The sequence below is a fragment of the Hyla sarda genome, unplaced genomic scaffold (assembly GCF_029499605.1).
Source record: "Hyla sarda isolate aHylSar1 unplaced genomic scaffold, aHylSar1.hap1 scaffold_1267, whole genome shotgun sequence".
Classification (NCBI taxonomy): Eukaryota; Metazoa; Chordata; class Amphibia; order Anura; family Hylidae; genus Hyla; species Hyla sarda.
This window is the reverse complement of record NW_026607889.1, coordinates 91,020-105,694: the sequence shown is the minus strand read 5'-3', so window position 1 is coordinate 105,694 and position 14,675 is coordinate 91,020. Positions and strand designations below refer to the sequence as shown.

The 14,675-nt window shown below is 46.3% G+C and overlaps 7 non-coding genes across 7 annotated transcripts; all 7 read right to left on the bottom strand.

Moving 5' to 3' along the window:
• Positions 1 to 111: 111 nt before the first annotated feature.
• On the bottom strand, positions 112 to 302 carry LOC130304245 (U2 spliceosomal RNA). The gene has a single exon (XR_008854038.1). It is a non-coding gene; the product is annotated as a U2 spliceosomal RNA (small nuclear RNA).
• Positions 303 to 2,394: 2,092 nt separating this feature from the next.
• LOC130304244 (U2 spliceosomal RNA) lies at positions 2,395 to 2,585 on the bottom strand. The gene has a single exon (XR_008854037.1). It is a non-coding gene; the product is annotated as a U2 spliceosomal RNA (small nuclear RNA).
• Positions 2,586 to 4,670: 2,085 nt separating this feature from the next.
• On the bottom strand, positions 4,671 to 4,861 carry LOC130304243 (U2 spliceosomal RNA). The gene has a single exon (XR_008854036.1). It is a non-coding gene; the product is annotated as a U2 spliceosomal RNA (small nuclear RNA).
• Positions 4,862 to 6,952: 2,091 nt separating this feature from the next.
• On the bottom strand, positions 6,953 to 7,143 carry LOC130304241 (U2 spliceosomal RNA). The gene has a single exon (XR_008854034.1). It is a non-coding gene; the product is annotated as a U2 spliceosomal RNA (small nuclear RNA).
• Positions 7,144 to 9,234: 2,091 nt separating this feature from the next.
• LOC130304240 (U2 spliceosomal RNA) lies at positions 9,235 to 9,425 on the bottom strand. The gene has a single exon (XR_008854033.1). It is a non-coding gene; the product is annotated as a U2 spliceosomal RNA (small nuclear RNA).
• Positions 9,426 to 11,518: 2,093 nt separating this feature from the next.
• LOC130304239 (U2 spliceosomal RNA) lies at positions 11,519 to 11,709 on the bottom strand. The gene has a single exon (XR_008854032.1). It is a non-coding gene; the product is annotated as a U2 spliceosomal RNA (small nuclear RNA).
• Positions 11,710 to 13,802: 2,093 nt separating this feature from the next.
• Positions 13,803 to 13,993, bottom strand: LOC130304238 (U2 spliceosomal RNA). The gene has a single exon (XR_008854031.1). It is a non-coding gene; the product is annotated as a U2 spliceosomal RNA (small nuclear RNA).
• Between the last annotated feature and the right edge of the window lie 682 nt (positions 13,994 to 14,675).

Genomic DNA, 14,675 nt, shown 5'->3' with positions numbered 1-14,675 from the left:
ACCTTTTGTTTTTTGGCTGCAGCAGCAGCAAGGCCCACAGGGCTGGCTAGCTGGCTAGCCAGCAAGCAGGTAGCAATGAAAGTAGGAATCTTTCTTTTTAACCCTGTAAGGGGGTGGTGCACTGTACCCGAAGATACTGCCATATCGGGTCAATGCATAGGGCGACGGAAGCAAGCTTCGAAATCGGCCCCCGTTCTCAAAAATCCATTTAATATATGGTCCCCAGATAGGGGACGTATCAGATATTAAACTGATAAGAACAGATACTACACTTGATCTTAGCCAAAAGGCCGAGAAGCGATAACCGTGAAAGGGGCGGGCCCAACAAGGTCCCCTTCATGGGCACTATCACTGCTTGCTGTCAGGGAGGCTGCCAGACAATTTTCCATGCACACTCTGGGCTGGGGGGCAGTCAACCACCAGTACACACAGCAGAACCTAAACCCATACCATTATTGCTAAGCAGCAAGACAGGGGCCCATTGCACTCCCACGGGGCCTTTTTAAATGCAATCCATAACCCGGATTTGCCAGGAACCCTTCTTACTCCTCCTACTTGCATGTGACACTGGGCTTAGGATCTGCATAGGAAACACACACACAAGCACACACCTACCTTTGTTGCCTGCAGATGCCTCCTTGGCTGTCCCCAAACGGTATCAAACCAACACCCACGGGAAGCTGTAAGCATAGAGGACATGCCTGCACCCCATTGGACTTACCTGTGTGGGTTAAATCCGGGTTATTTGACAACCTATGGCGGTGATGGTTCTGCTCAGGCAGAGCAGTGCTGATGCTCCTCATAAAGCTGTCGCTGCTGTGAAGGTTCTAGGTGACATCACAAATCCCTATGGTTACATACACAACAAAGCTGGGTTGTTGTTGTTTACACTCTGCAAGGCCTGTGGAAGTGAGTGACATCATAGCACTGTAGTTCTGAGGGTTCTAGATGGATGCAACAATCTCCTGTTGCTTCTATGAAGGCCATAATAGACGACATCACCAAACAGCTCCATAGTCACATACACAGCAAAGGAGAGATGTTGTTTACACCTAGTGATGTCAGTGGTATTGAGTGACATCACAGCACAGTGCTAAGGCTCCTGGGCCTGGACACAGCAGCGGCTGCAATATCTCAACGGAGAATACGTTTATATATATGTGTGTGTGTGCGCGTATATATATATATATATATATATATATATATATATATATATATATATTTCTCCGCCGAAATCACTTTTAAACCCATTTCCACCTTTTTTTCCCTTCTCTTCCTCTTACTTTTTTTTCACGTTTTTTTACGTTTTTCTCCTTTTCGCCTCTTTTCTGGGCGTATTATTCTTCTTTTTCTTCTTTTTTTTCGTCTAATGCATACCCCATCAGTGCAGCAATGCTTATTCAATACCGCCAGCAGATGGAGACACTGGGGGATAATTTTCTAAGGATTTATACTGATTTTTCCTGTCTGAATTTGTCGCACAGAAAGTTGCAGGCCAAATATGTGTGACATTTCTGCGACTTTAGCTTCTAGAGCATTTTTACAACATTATACATAGGTGCTGAATACATAAAAAGCGACTGTTCAGCGACAGACAAGTCGCATCGGCTGAAAGTAGGCCAGAATGTCAGTCCATGTTGGAGCAGGTTTAGATACAGTCTAAAGTATAGATCTCAAAGTCTGTGCACAGAATTTAGCAAGGGCCTCGCACCTTCTGATGCATCAGGTAGGTGCACAATAGCATAGCCTAACCCTCTGTACTTTGGTCTATATTGATGCGGGACATAGACAGCCAGCTGATGACCAATCCATTAGTGCAATGGATGGCTGGAAGCATTTGTCTTTGCCTTTGCAATACCACAGAAGCAATGCATGGTCAATGTACAGCAATGACACACCTGTGTGAACAGCCAGGAGACCCCCCCCCCCCCATGTTATGTTACATAGTTACATAGTTAGTACGGTCGAAAAAAGACATATGTCCATCACGTTCAACCAGGGAATTAAGGGGTAGGGGTGTGGCGCGATATTGGGGAAGGGATGAGATTTTATATTTCTTCATAAGCATTAATCTTATTTTGTCAATTAGGAACATTCAGCACCCACCCGCTATCAAGGCAGCTGCCTATCATGTCATGCCCTACCTGCACAGGTGTGCTGGCTACTCAAATGATCCAATTAAGGAGGCCATTTAGTCAGCAGCAGCAGAAGTCCTGTGCCTGGACGCTCCAACAGGGGCCAGACACAAGCAGAAGCAGAAGCAGCAGAAGCAGCAGCAGCACCACCTTTTGTTTTTTGGCTGCAGCAGCAGCAAGGCCCACAGGGCTGGCTAGCTGGCTAGCCAGCAAGCAGGTAGCAATGAAAGTAGGAATCTTTCTTTTTAACCCTGTAAGGGGGTGGTGCACTGTACCCGAAGATACTGCCATATCGGGTCAATGCATAGGGCGACGGAAGCAAGCTTCGAAATCGGCCCCCGTTCTCAAAAATCCATTTAATATATGGTCCCCAGATAGGGGACGTATCAGATATTAAACTGATAAGAACAGATACTACACTTGATCTTAGCCAAAAGGCCGAGAAGCGATAACCGTGAAAGGGGCGGGCCCAACAAGGTCCCCTTCATGGGCACTATCACTGCTTGCTGTCAGGGAGGCTGCCAGACAATTTTCCATGCACACTCTGGGCTGGGGGGCAGTCAACCACCAGTACACACAGCAGAACCTAAACCCATACCATTATTGCTAAGCAGCAAGACAGGGGCCCATTGCACTCCCACGGGGCCTTTTTAAATGCAATCCATAACCCGGATTTGCCAGGAACCCTTCTTACTCCTCCTACTTGCATGTGACACTGGGCTTAGGATCTGCATAGGAAACACACACACAAGCACACACCTACCTTTGTTGCCTGCAGATGCCTCCTTGGCTGTCCCCAAACGGTATCAAACCAACACCCACGGGAAGCTGTAAGCATAGAGGACATGCCTGCACCCCATTGGACTTACCTGTGTGGGTTAAATCCGGGTTATTTGACAACCTATGGCGGTGATGGTTCTGCTCAGGCAGAGCAGTGCTGATGCTCCTCATAAAGCTGTCGCTGCTGTGAAGGTTCTAGGTGACATCACAAATCCCTATGGTTACATACACAACAAAGCTGGGTTGTTGTTGTTTACACTCTGCAAGGCCTGTGGAAGTGAGTGACATCATAGCACTGTAGTTCTGAGGGTTCTAGATGGATGCAACAATCTCCTGTTGCTTCTATGAAGGCCATAATAGACGACATCACCAAACAGCTCCATAGTCACATACACAGCAAAGGAGAGATGTTGTTTACACCTAGTGATGTCAGTGGTATTGAGTGACATCACAGCACAGTGCTAAGGCTCCTGGGCCTGGACACAGCAGCGGCTGCAATATCTCAACGGAGAATACGTTTATATATATGTGTGTGTGTGCGCGTATATATATATATATATATATATATATATATATATATATATTTCTCCGCCGAAATCACTTTTAAACCCATTTCCACCTTTTTTTCCCTTCTCTTCCTCTTACTTTTTTTTCACGTTTTTTTACGTTTTTCTCCTTTTCGCCTCTTTTCTGGGCGTATTATTCTTCTTTTTCTTCTTTTTTTTCGTCTAATGCATACCCCATCAGTGCAGCAATGCTTATTCAATACCGCCAGCAGATGGAGACACTGGGGGATAATTTTCTAAGGATTTATACTGATTTTTCCTGTCTGAATTTGTCGCACAGAAAGTTGCAGGCCAAATATGTGTGACATTTCTGCGACTTTAGCTTCTAGAGCATTTTTACAACATTATACATAGGTGCTGAATACATAAAAAGCGACTGTTCAGCGACAGACAAGTCGCATCGGCTGAAAGTAGGCCAGAATGTCAGTCCATGTTGGAGCAGGTTTAGATACAGTCTAAAGTATAGATCTCAAAGTCTGTGCACAGAATTTAGCAAGGGCCTCGCACCTTCTGATGCATCAGGTAGGTGCACAATAGCATAGCCTAACCCTCTGTACTTTGGTCTATATTGATGCGGGACATAGACAGCCAGCTGATGACCAATCCATTAGTGCAATGGATGGCTGGAAGCATTTGTCTTTGCCTTTGCAATACCACAGAAGCAATGCATGGTCAATGTACAGCAATGACACACCTGTGTGAACAGCCAGGAGACCCCCCCCCCCCATGTTATGTTACATAGTTACATAGTTAGTACGGTCGAAAAAAGACATATGTCCATCACGTTCAACCAGGGAATTAAGGGGTAGGGGTGTGGCGCGATATTGGGGAAGGGATGAGATTTTATATTTCTTCATAAGCATTAATCTTATTTTGTCAATTAGGAACATTCAGCACCCACCCGCTATCAAGGCAGCTGCCTATCATGTCATGCCCTACCTGCACAGGTGTGCTGGCTACTCAAATGATCCAATTAAGGAGGCCATTTAGTCAGCAGCAGCAGAAGTCCTGTGCCTGGACGCTCCAACAGGGGCCAGACACAAGCAGAAGCAGAAGCAGCAGAAGCAGCAGCAGCACCACCTTTTGTTTTTTGGCTGCAGCAGCAGCAAGGCCCACAGGGCTGGCTAGCTGGCTAGCCAGCAAGCAGGTAGCAATGAAAGTAGGAATCTTTCTTTTTAACCCTGTAAGGGGGTGGTGCACTGTACCCGAAGATACTGCCATATCGGGTCAATGCATAGGGCGACGGAAGCAAGCTTCGAAATCGGCCCCCGTTCTCAAAAATCCATTTAATATATGGTCCCCAGATAGGGGACGTATCAGATATTAAACTGATAAGAACAGATACTACACTTGATCTTAGCCAAAAGGCCGAGAAGCGATAACCGTGAAAGGGGCGGGCCCAACAAGGTCCCCTTCATGGGCACTATCACTGCTTGCTGTCAGGGAGGCTGCCAGACAATTTTCCATGCACACTCTGGGCTGGGGGGCAGTCAACCACCAGTACACACAGCAGAACCTAAACCCATACCATTATTGCTAAGCAGCAAGACAGGGGCCCATTGCACTCCCACGGGGCCTTTTTAAATGCAATCCATAACCCGGATTTGCCAGGAACCCTTCTTACTCCTCCTACTTGCATGTGACACTGGGCTTAGGATCTGCATAGGAAACACACACACAAGCACACACCTACCTTTGTTGCCTGCAGATGCCTCCTTGGCTGTCCCCAAACGGTATCAAACCAACACCCACGGGAAGCTGTAAGCATAGAGGACATGCCTGCACCCCATTGGACTTACCTGTGTGGGTTAAATCCGGGTTATTTGACAACCTATGGCGGTGATGGTTCTGCTCAGGCAGAGCAGTGCTGATGCTCCTCATAAAGCTGTCGCTGCTGTGAAGGTTCTAGGTGACATCACAAATCCCTATGGTTACATACACAACAAAGCTGGGTTGTTGTTGTTTACACTCTGCAAGGCCTGTGGAAGTGAGTGACATCATAGCACTGTAGTTCTGAGGGTTCTAGATGGATGCAACAATCTCCTGTTGCTTCTATGAAGGCCATAATAGACGACATCACCAAACAGCTCCATAGTCACATACACAGCAAAGGAGAGATGTTGTTTACACCTAGTGATGTCAGTGGTATTGAGTGACATCACAGCACAGTGCTAAGGCTCCTGGGCCTGGACACAGCAGCGGCTGCAATATCTCAACGGAGAATACGTTTATATATATGTGTGTGTGTGCGCGTATATATATATATATATATATATATATATATATATATATATATATATTTCTCCGCCGAAATCACTTTTAAACCCATTTCCACCTTTTTTTCCCTTCTCTTCCTCTTACTTTTTTTTCACGTTTTTTTACGTTTTTCTCCTTTTCGCCTCTTTTCTGGGCGTATTATTCTTCTTTTTCTTCTTTTTTTTCGTCTAATGCATACCCCATCAGTGCAGCAATGCTTATTCAATACCGCCAGCAGATGGAGACACTGGGGGATAATTTTCTAAGGATTTATACTGATTTTTCCTGTCTGAATTTGTCGCACAGAAAGTTGCAGGCCAAATATGTGTGACATTTCTGCGACTTTAGCTTCTAGAGCATTTTTACAACATTATACATAGGTGCTGAATACATAAAAAGCGACTGTTCAGCGACAGACAAGTCGCATCGGCTGAAAGTAGGCCAGAATGTCAGTCCATGTTGGAGCAGGTTTAGATACAGTCTAAAGTATAGATCTCAAAGTCTGTGCACAGAATTTAGCAAGGGCCTCTCACCTTCTGATGCATCAGGTAGGTGCACAATAGCATAGCCTAACCCTCTGTACTTTGGTCTATATTGATGCGGGACATAGACAGCCAGCTGATGACCAATCCATTAGTGCAATGGATGGCTGGAAGCATTTGTCTTTGCCTTTGCAATACCACAGAAGCAATGCATGGTCAATGTACAGCAATGACACACCTGTGTGAACAGCCAGGAGACCCCCCCCCCCCATGTTATGTTACATAGTTACATAGTTAGTACGGTCGAAAAAAGACATATGTCCATCACGTTCAACCAGGGAATTAAGGGGTAGGGGTGTGGCGCGATATTGGGGAAGGGATGAGATTTTATATTTCTTCATAAGCATTAATCTTATTTTGTCAATTAGGAACATTCAGCACCCACCCGCTATCAAGGCAGCTGCCTATCATGTCATGCCCTACCTGCACAGGTGTGCTGGCTACTCAAATGATCCAATTAAGGAGGCCATTTAGTCAGCAGCAGCAGAAGTCCTGTGCCTGGACGCTCCAACAGGGGCCAGACACAAGCAGAAGCAGAAGCAGCAGAAGCAGCAGCAGCACCACCTTTTGTTTTTTGGCTGCAGCAGCAGCAAGGCCCACAGGGCTGGCTAGCTGGCTAGCCAGCAAGCAGGTAGCAATGAAAGTAGGAATCTTTCTTTTTAACCCTGTAAGGGGGTGGTGCACTGTACCCGAAGATACTGCCATATCGGGTCAATGCATAGGGCGACGGAAGCAAGCTTCGAAATCGGCCCCCGTTCTCAAAAATCCATTTAATATATGGTCCCCAGATAGGGGACGTATCAGATATTAAACTGATAAGAACAGATACTACACTTGATCTTAGCCAAAAGGCCGAGAAGCGATAACCGTGAAAGGGGCGGGCCCAACAAGGTCCCCTTCATGGGCACTATCACTGCTTGCTGTCAGGGAGGCTGCCAGACAATTTTCCATGCACACTCTGGGCTGGGGGGCAGTCAACCACCAGTACACACAGCAGAACCTAAACCCATACCATTATTGCTAAGCAGCAAGACAGGGGCCCATTGCACTCCCACGGGGCCTTTTTAAATGCAATCCATAACCCGGATTTGCCAGGAACCCTTCTTACTCCTCCTACTTGCATGTGACACTGGGCTTAGGATCTGCATAGGAAACACACACACAAGCACACACCTACCTTTGTTGCCTGCAGATGCCTCCTTGGCTGTCCCCAAACGGTATCAAACCAACACCCACGGGAAGCTGTAAGCATAGAGGACATGCCTGCACCCCATTGGACTTACCTGTGTGGGTTAAATCCGGGTTATTTGACAACCTATGGCGGTGATGGTTCTGCTCAGGCAGAGCAGTGCTGATGCTCCTCATAAAGCTGTCGCTGCTGTGAAGGTTCTAGGTGACATCACAAATCCCTATGGTTACATACACAACAAAGCTGGGTTGTTGTTGTTTACACTCTGCAAGGCCTGTGGAAGTGAGTGACATCATAGCACTGTAGTTCTGAGGGTTCTAGATGGATGCAACAATCTCCTGTTGCTTCTATGAAGGCCATAATAGACGACATCACCAAACAGCTCCATAGTCACATACACAGCAAAGGAGAGATGTTGTTTACACCTAGTGATGTCAGTGGTATTGAGTGACATCACAGCACAGTGCTAAGGCTCCTGGGCCTGGACACAGCAGCGGCTGCAATATCTCAACGGAGAATACGTTTATATATATGTGTGTGTGTGCGCGTATATATATATATATATATATATATATATATATATATATATATATATTTCTCCGCCGAAATCACTTTTAAACCCATTTCCACCTTTTTTTCCCTTCTCTTCCTCTTACTTTTTTTTCACGTTTTTTTACGTTTTTCTCCTTTTCGCCTCTTTTCTGGGCGTATTATTCTTCTTTTTCTTCTTTTTTTTCGTCTAATGCATACCCCATCAGTGCAGCAATGCTTATTCAATACCGCCAGCAGATGGAGACACTGGGGGATAATTTTCTAAGGATTTATACTGATTTTTCCTGTCTGAATTTGTCGCACAGAAAGTTGCAGGCCAAATATGTGTGACATTTCTGCGACTTTAGCTTCTAGAGCATTTTTACAACATTATACATAGGTGCTGAATACATAAAAAGCGACTGTTCAGCGACAGACAAGTCGCATCGGCTGAAAGTAGGCCAGAATGTCAGTCCATGTTGGAGCAGGTTTAGATACAGTCTAAAGTATAGATCTCAAAGTCTGTGCACAGAATTTAGCAAGGGCCTCGCACCTTCTGATGCATCAGGTAGGTGCACAATAGCATAGCCTAACCCTCTGTACTTTGGTCTATATTGATGCGGGACATAGACAGCCAGCTGATGACCAATCCATTAGTGCAATGGATGGCTGGAAGCATTTGTCTTTGCCTTTGCAATACCACAGAAGCAATGCATGGTCAATGTACAGCAATGACACACCTGTGTGAACAGCCAGGAGACCCCCCCCCCCCATGTTATGTTACATAGTTACATAGTTAGTACGGTCGAAAAAAGACATATGTCCATCACGTTCAACCAGGGAATTAAGGGGTAGGGGTGTGGCGCGATATTGGGGAAGGGATGAGATTTTATATTTCTTCATAAGCATTAATCTTATTTTGTCAATTAGGAACATTCAGCACCCACCCGCTATCAAGGCAGCTGCCTATCATGTCATGCCCTACCTGCACAGGTGTGCTGGCTACTCAAATGATCCAATTAAGGAGGCCATTTAGTCAGCAGCAGCAGAAGTCCTGTGCCTGGACGCTCCAACAGGGGCCAGACACAAGCAGAAGCAGAAGCAGCAGAAGCAGCAGCAGCACCACCTTTTGTTTTTTGGCTGCAGCAGCAGCAAGGCCCACAGGGCTGGCTAGCTGGCTAGCCAGCAAGCAGGTAGCAATGAAAGTAGGAATCTTTCTTTTTAACCCTGTAAGGGGGTGGTGCACTGTACCCGAAGATACTGCCATATCGGGTCAATGCATAGGGCGACGGAAGCAAGCTTCGAAATCGGCCCCCGTTCTCAAAAATCCATTTAATATATGGTCCCCAGATAGGGGACGTATCAGATATTAAACTGATAAGAACAGATACTACACTTGATCTTAGCCAAAAGGCCGAGAAGCGATAACCGTGAAAGGGGCGGGCCCAACAAGGTCCCCTTCATGGGCACTATCACTGCTTGCTGTCAGGGAGGCTGCCAGACAATTTTCCATGCACACTCTGGGCTGGGGGGCAGTCAACCACCAGTACACACAGCAGAACCTAAACCCATACCATTATTGCTAAGCAGCAAGACAGGGGCCCATTGCACTCCCACGGGGCCTTTTTAAATGCAATCCATAACCCGGATTTGCCAGGAACCCTTCTTACTCCTCCTACTTGCATGTGACACTGGGCTTAGGATCTGCATAGGAAACACACACACAAGCACACACCTACCTTTGTTGCCTGCAGATGCCTCCTTGGCTGTCCCCAAACGGTATCAAACCAACACCCACGGGAAGCTGTAAGCATAGAGGACATGCCTGCACCCCATTGGACTTACCTGTGTGGGTTAAATCCGGGTTATTTGACAACCTATGGCGGTGATGGTTCTGCTCAGGCAGAGCAGTGCTGATGCTCCTCATAAAGCTGTCGCTGCTGTGAAGGTTCTAGGTGACATCACAAATCCCTATGGTTACATACACAACAAAGCTGGGTTGTTGTTGTTTACACTCTGCAAGGCCTGTGGAAGTGAGTGACATCATAGCACTGTAGTTCTGAGGGTTCTAGATGGATGCAACAATCTCCTGTTGCTTCTATGAAGGCCATAATAGACGACATCACCAAACAGCTCCATAGTCACATACACAGCAAAGGAGAGATGTTGTTTACACCTAGTGATGTCAGTGGTATTGAGTGACATCACAGCACAGTGCTAAGGCTCCTGGGCCTGGACACAGCAGCGGCTGCAATATCTCAACGGAGAATACGTTTATATATATGTGTGTGTGTGCGCGTATATATATATATATATATATATATATATATATATATATATATATATTTCTCCGCCGAAATCACTTTTAAACCCATTTCCACCTTTTTTTCCCTTCTCTTCCTCTTACTTTTTTTTCACGTTTTTTTACGTTTTTCTCCTTTTCGCCTCTTTTCTGGGCGTATTATTCTTCTTTTTCTTCTTTTTTTTCGTCTAATGCATACCCCATCAGTGCAGCAATGCTTATTCAATACCGCCAGCAGATGGAGACACTGGGGGATAATTTTCTAAGGATTTATACTGATTTTTCCTGTCTGAATTTGTCGCACAGAAAGTTGCAGGCCAAATATGTGTGACATTTCTGCGACTTTAGCTTCTAGAGCATTTTTACAACATTATACATAGGTGCTGAATACATAAAAAGCGACTGTTCAGCGACAGACAAGTCGCATCGGCTGAAAGTAGGCCAGAATGTCAGTCCATGTTGGAGCAGGTTTAGATACAGTCTAAAGTATAGATCTCAAAGTCTGTGCACAGAATTTAGCAAGGGCCTCGCACCTTCTGATGCATCAGGTAGGTGCACAATAGCATAGCCTAACCCTCTGTACTTTGGTCTATATTGATGCGGGACATAGACAGCCAGCTGATGACCAATCCATTAGTGCAATGGATGGCTGGAAGCATTTGTCTTTGCCTTTGCAATACCACAGAAGCAATGCATGGTCAATGTACAGCAATGACACACCTGTGTGAACAGCCAGGAGACCCCCCCCCCCCCATGTTATGTTACATAGTTACATAGTTAGTACGGTCGAAAAAAGACATATGTCCATCACGTTCAACCAGGGAATTAAGGGGTAGGGGTGTGGCGCGATATTGGGGAAGGGATGAGATTTTATATTTCTTCATAAGCATTAATCTTATTTTGTCAATTAGGAACATTCAGCACCCACCCGCTATCAAGGCAGCTGCCTATCATGTCATGCCCTACCTGCACAGGTGTGCTGGCTACTCAAATGATCCAATTAAGGAGGCCATTTAGTCAGCAGCAGCAGAAGTCCTGTGCCTGGACGCTCCAACAGGGGCCAGACACAAGCAGAAGCAGAAGCAGCAGAAGCAGCAGCAGCACCACCTTTTGTTTTTTGGCTGCAGCAGCAGCCAAGGCCCACAGGGCTGGCTAGCTGGCTAGCCAGCAAGCAGGTAGCAATGAAAGTAGGAATCTTTCTTTTTAACCCTGTAAGGGGGTGGTGCACTGTACCCGAAGATACTGCCATATCGGGTCAATGCATAGGGCGACGGAAGCAAGCTTCGAAATCGGCCCCCGTTCTCAAAAATCCATTTAATATATGGTCCCCAGATAGGGGACGTATCAGATATTAAACTGATAAGAACAGATACTACACTTGATCTTAGCCAAAAGGCCGAGAAGCGATAACCGTGAAAGGGGCGGGCCCAACAAGGTCCCCTTCATGGGCACTATCACTGCTTGCTGTCAGGGAGGCTGCCAGACAATTTTCCATGCACACTCTGGGCTGGGGGGCAGTCAACCACCAGTACACACAGCAGAACCTAAACCCATACCATTATTGCTAAGCAGCAAGACAGGGGCCCATTGCACTCCCACGGGGCCTTTTTAAATGCAATCCATAACCCGGATTTGCCAGGAACCCTTCTTACTCCTCCTACTTGCATGTGACACTGGGCTTAGGATCTGCATAGGAAACACACACACAAGCACACACCTACCTTTGTTGCCTGCAGATGCCTCCTTGGCTGTCCCCAAACGGTATCAAACCAACACCCACGGGAAGCTGTAAGCATAGAGGACATGCCTGCACCCCATTGGACTTACCTGTGTGGGTTAAATCCGGGTTATTTGACAACCTATGGCGGTGATGGTTCTGCTCAGGCAGAGCAGTGCTGATGCTCCTCATAAAGCTGTCGCTGCTGTGAAGGTTCTAGGTGACATCACAAATCCCTATGGTTACATACACAACAAAGCTGGGTTGTTGTTGTTTACACTCTGCAAGGCCTGTGGAAGTGAGTGACATCATAGCACTGTAGTTCTGAGGGTTCTAGATGGATGCAACAATCTCCTGTTGCTTCTATGAAGGCCATAATAGACGACATCACCAAACAGCTCCATAGTCACATACACAGCAAAGGAGAGATGTTGTTTACACCTAGTGATGTCAGTGGTATTGAGTGACATCACAGCACAGTGCTAAGGCTCCTGGGCCTGGACACAGCAGCGGCTGCAATATCTCAACGGAGAATACGTTTATATATATGTGTGTGTGTGCGCGTATATATATATATATATATATATATATATATATATATATATATATATATTCTCCGCCGAAATCACTTTTAAACCCATTTCCACCTTTTTTTCCCTTCTCTTCCTCTTACTTTTTTTTCACGTTTTTTTACGTTTTTCTCCTTTTCGCCTCTTTTCTGGGCGTATTATTCTTCTTTTTCTTCTTTTTTTTCGTCTAATGCATACCCCATCAGTGCAGCAATGCTTATTCAATACCGCCAGCAGATGGAGACACTGGGGGATAATTTTCTAAGGATTTATACTGATTTTTCCTGTCTGAATTTGTCGCACAGAAAGTTGCAGGCCAAATATGTGTGACATTTCTGCGACTTTAGCTTCTAGAGCATTTTTACAACATTATACATAGGTGCTGAATACATAAAAAGCGACTGTTCAGCGACAGACAAGTCGCATCGGCTGAAAGTAGGCCAGAATGTCAGTCCATGTTGGAGCAGGTTTAGATACAGTCTAAAGTATAGATCTCAAAGTCTGTGCACAGAATTTAGCAAGGGCCTCGCACCTTCTGATGCATCAGGTAGGTGCACAATAGCATAGCCTAACCCTCTGTACTTTGGTCTATATTGATGCGGGACATAGACAGCCAGCTGATGACCAATCCATTAGTGCAATGGATGGCTGGAAGCATTTGTCTTTGCCTTTGCAATACCACAGAAGCAATGCATGGTCAATGTACAGCAATGACACACCTGTGTGAACAGCCAGGAGACCCCCCCCCCCCCATGTTATGTTACATAGTTACATAGTTAGTACGGTCGAAAAAAGACATATGTCCATCACGTTCAACCAGGGAATTAAGGGGTAGGGGTGTGGCGCGATATTGGGGAAGGGATGAGATTTTATATTTCTTCATAAGCATTAATCTTATTTTGTCAATTAGGAACATTCAGCACCCACCCGCTATCAAGGCAGCTGCCTATCATGTCATGCCCTACCTGCACAGGTGTGCTGGCTACTCAAATGATCCAATTAAGGAGGCCATTTAGTCAGCAGCAGCAGAAGTCCTGTGCCTGGACGCTCCAACAGGGGCCAGACACAAGCAGAAGCAGAAGCAGCAGAAGCAGCAGCAGCACCACCTTTTGTTTTTTGGCTGCAGCAGCAGCAAGGCCCACAGGGCTGGCTAGCTGGCTAGCCAGCAAGCAGGTAGCAATGAAAGTAGGAATCTTTCTTTTTAACCCTGTAAGGGGGTGGTGCACTGTACCCGAAGATACTGCCATATCGGGTCAATGCATAGGGCGACGGAAGCAAGCTTCGAAATCGGCCCCCGTTCTCAAAAATCCATTTAATATATGGTCCCCAGATAGGGGACGTATCAGATATTAAACTGATAAGAACAGATACTACACTTGATCTTAGCCAAAAGGCCGAGAAGCGATAACCGTGAAAGGGGCGGGCCCAACAAGGTCCCCTTCATGGGCACTATCACTGCTTGCTGTCAGGGAGGCTGCCAGACAATTTTCCATGCACACTCTGGGCTGGGGGGCAGTCAACCACCAGTACACACAGCAGAACCTAAACCCATACCATTATTGCTAAGCAGCAAGACAGGGGCCCATTGCACTCCCACGGGGCCTTTTTAAATGCAATCCATAACCCGGATTTGCCAGGAACCCTTCTTACTCCTCCTACTTGCATGTGACACTGGGCTTAGGATCTGCATAGGAAACACACACACAAGCACACACCTACCTTTGTTGCCTGCAGATGCCTCCTTGGCTGTCCCCAAACGGTATCAAACCAACACCCACGGGAAGCTGTAAGCATAGAGGACATGCCTGCACCCCATTGGACTTACCTGTGTGGGTTAAATCCGGGTTATTTGACAACCTATGGCGGTGATGGTTCTGCTCAGGCAGAGCAGTGCTGATGCTCCTCATAAAGCTGTCGCTGCTGTGAAGGTTCTAGGTGACATCACAAATCCCTATGGTTACATACACAACAAAGCTGGGTTGTTGTTGTTTACACTCTGCAAGGCCTGTGGAAGTGAGTGACATCATAGCACTGTAGTTCTGAGGGTTCTAGATGGATGCAACAATCTCCTGTTGCTTCTATGAAGGC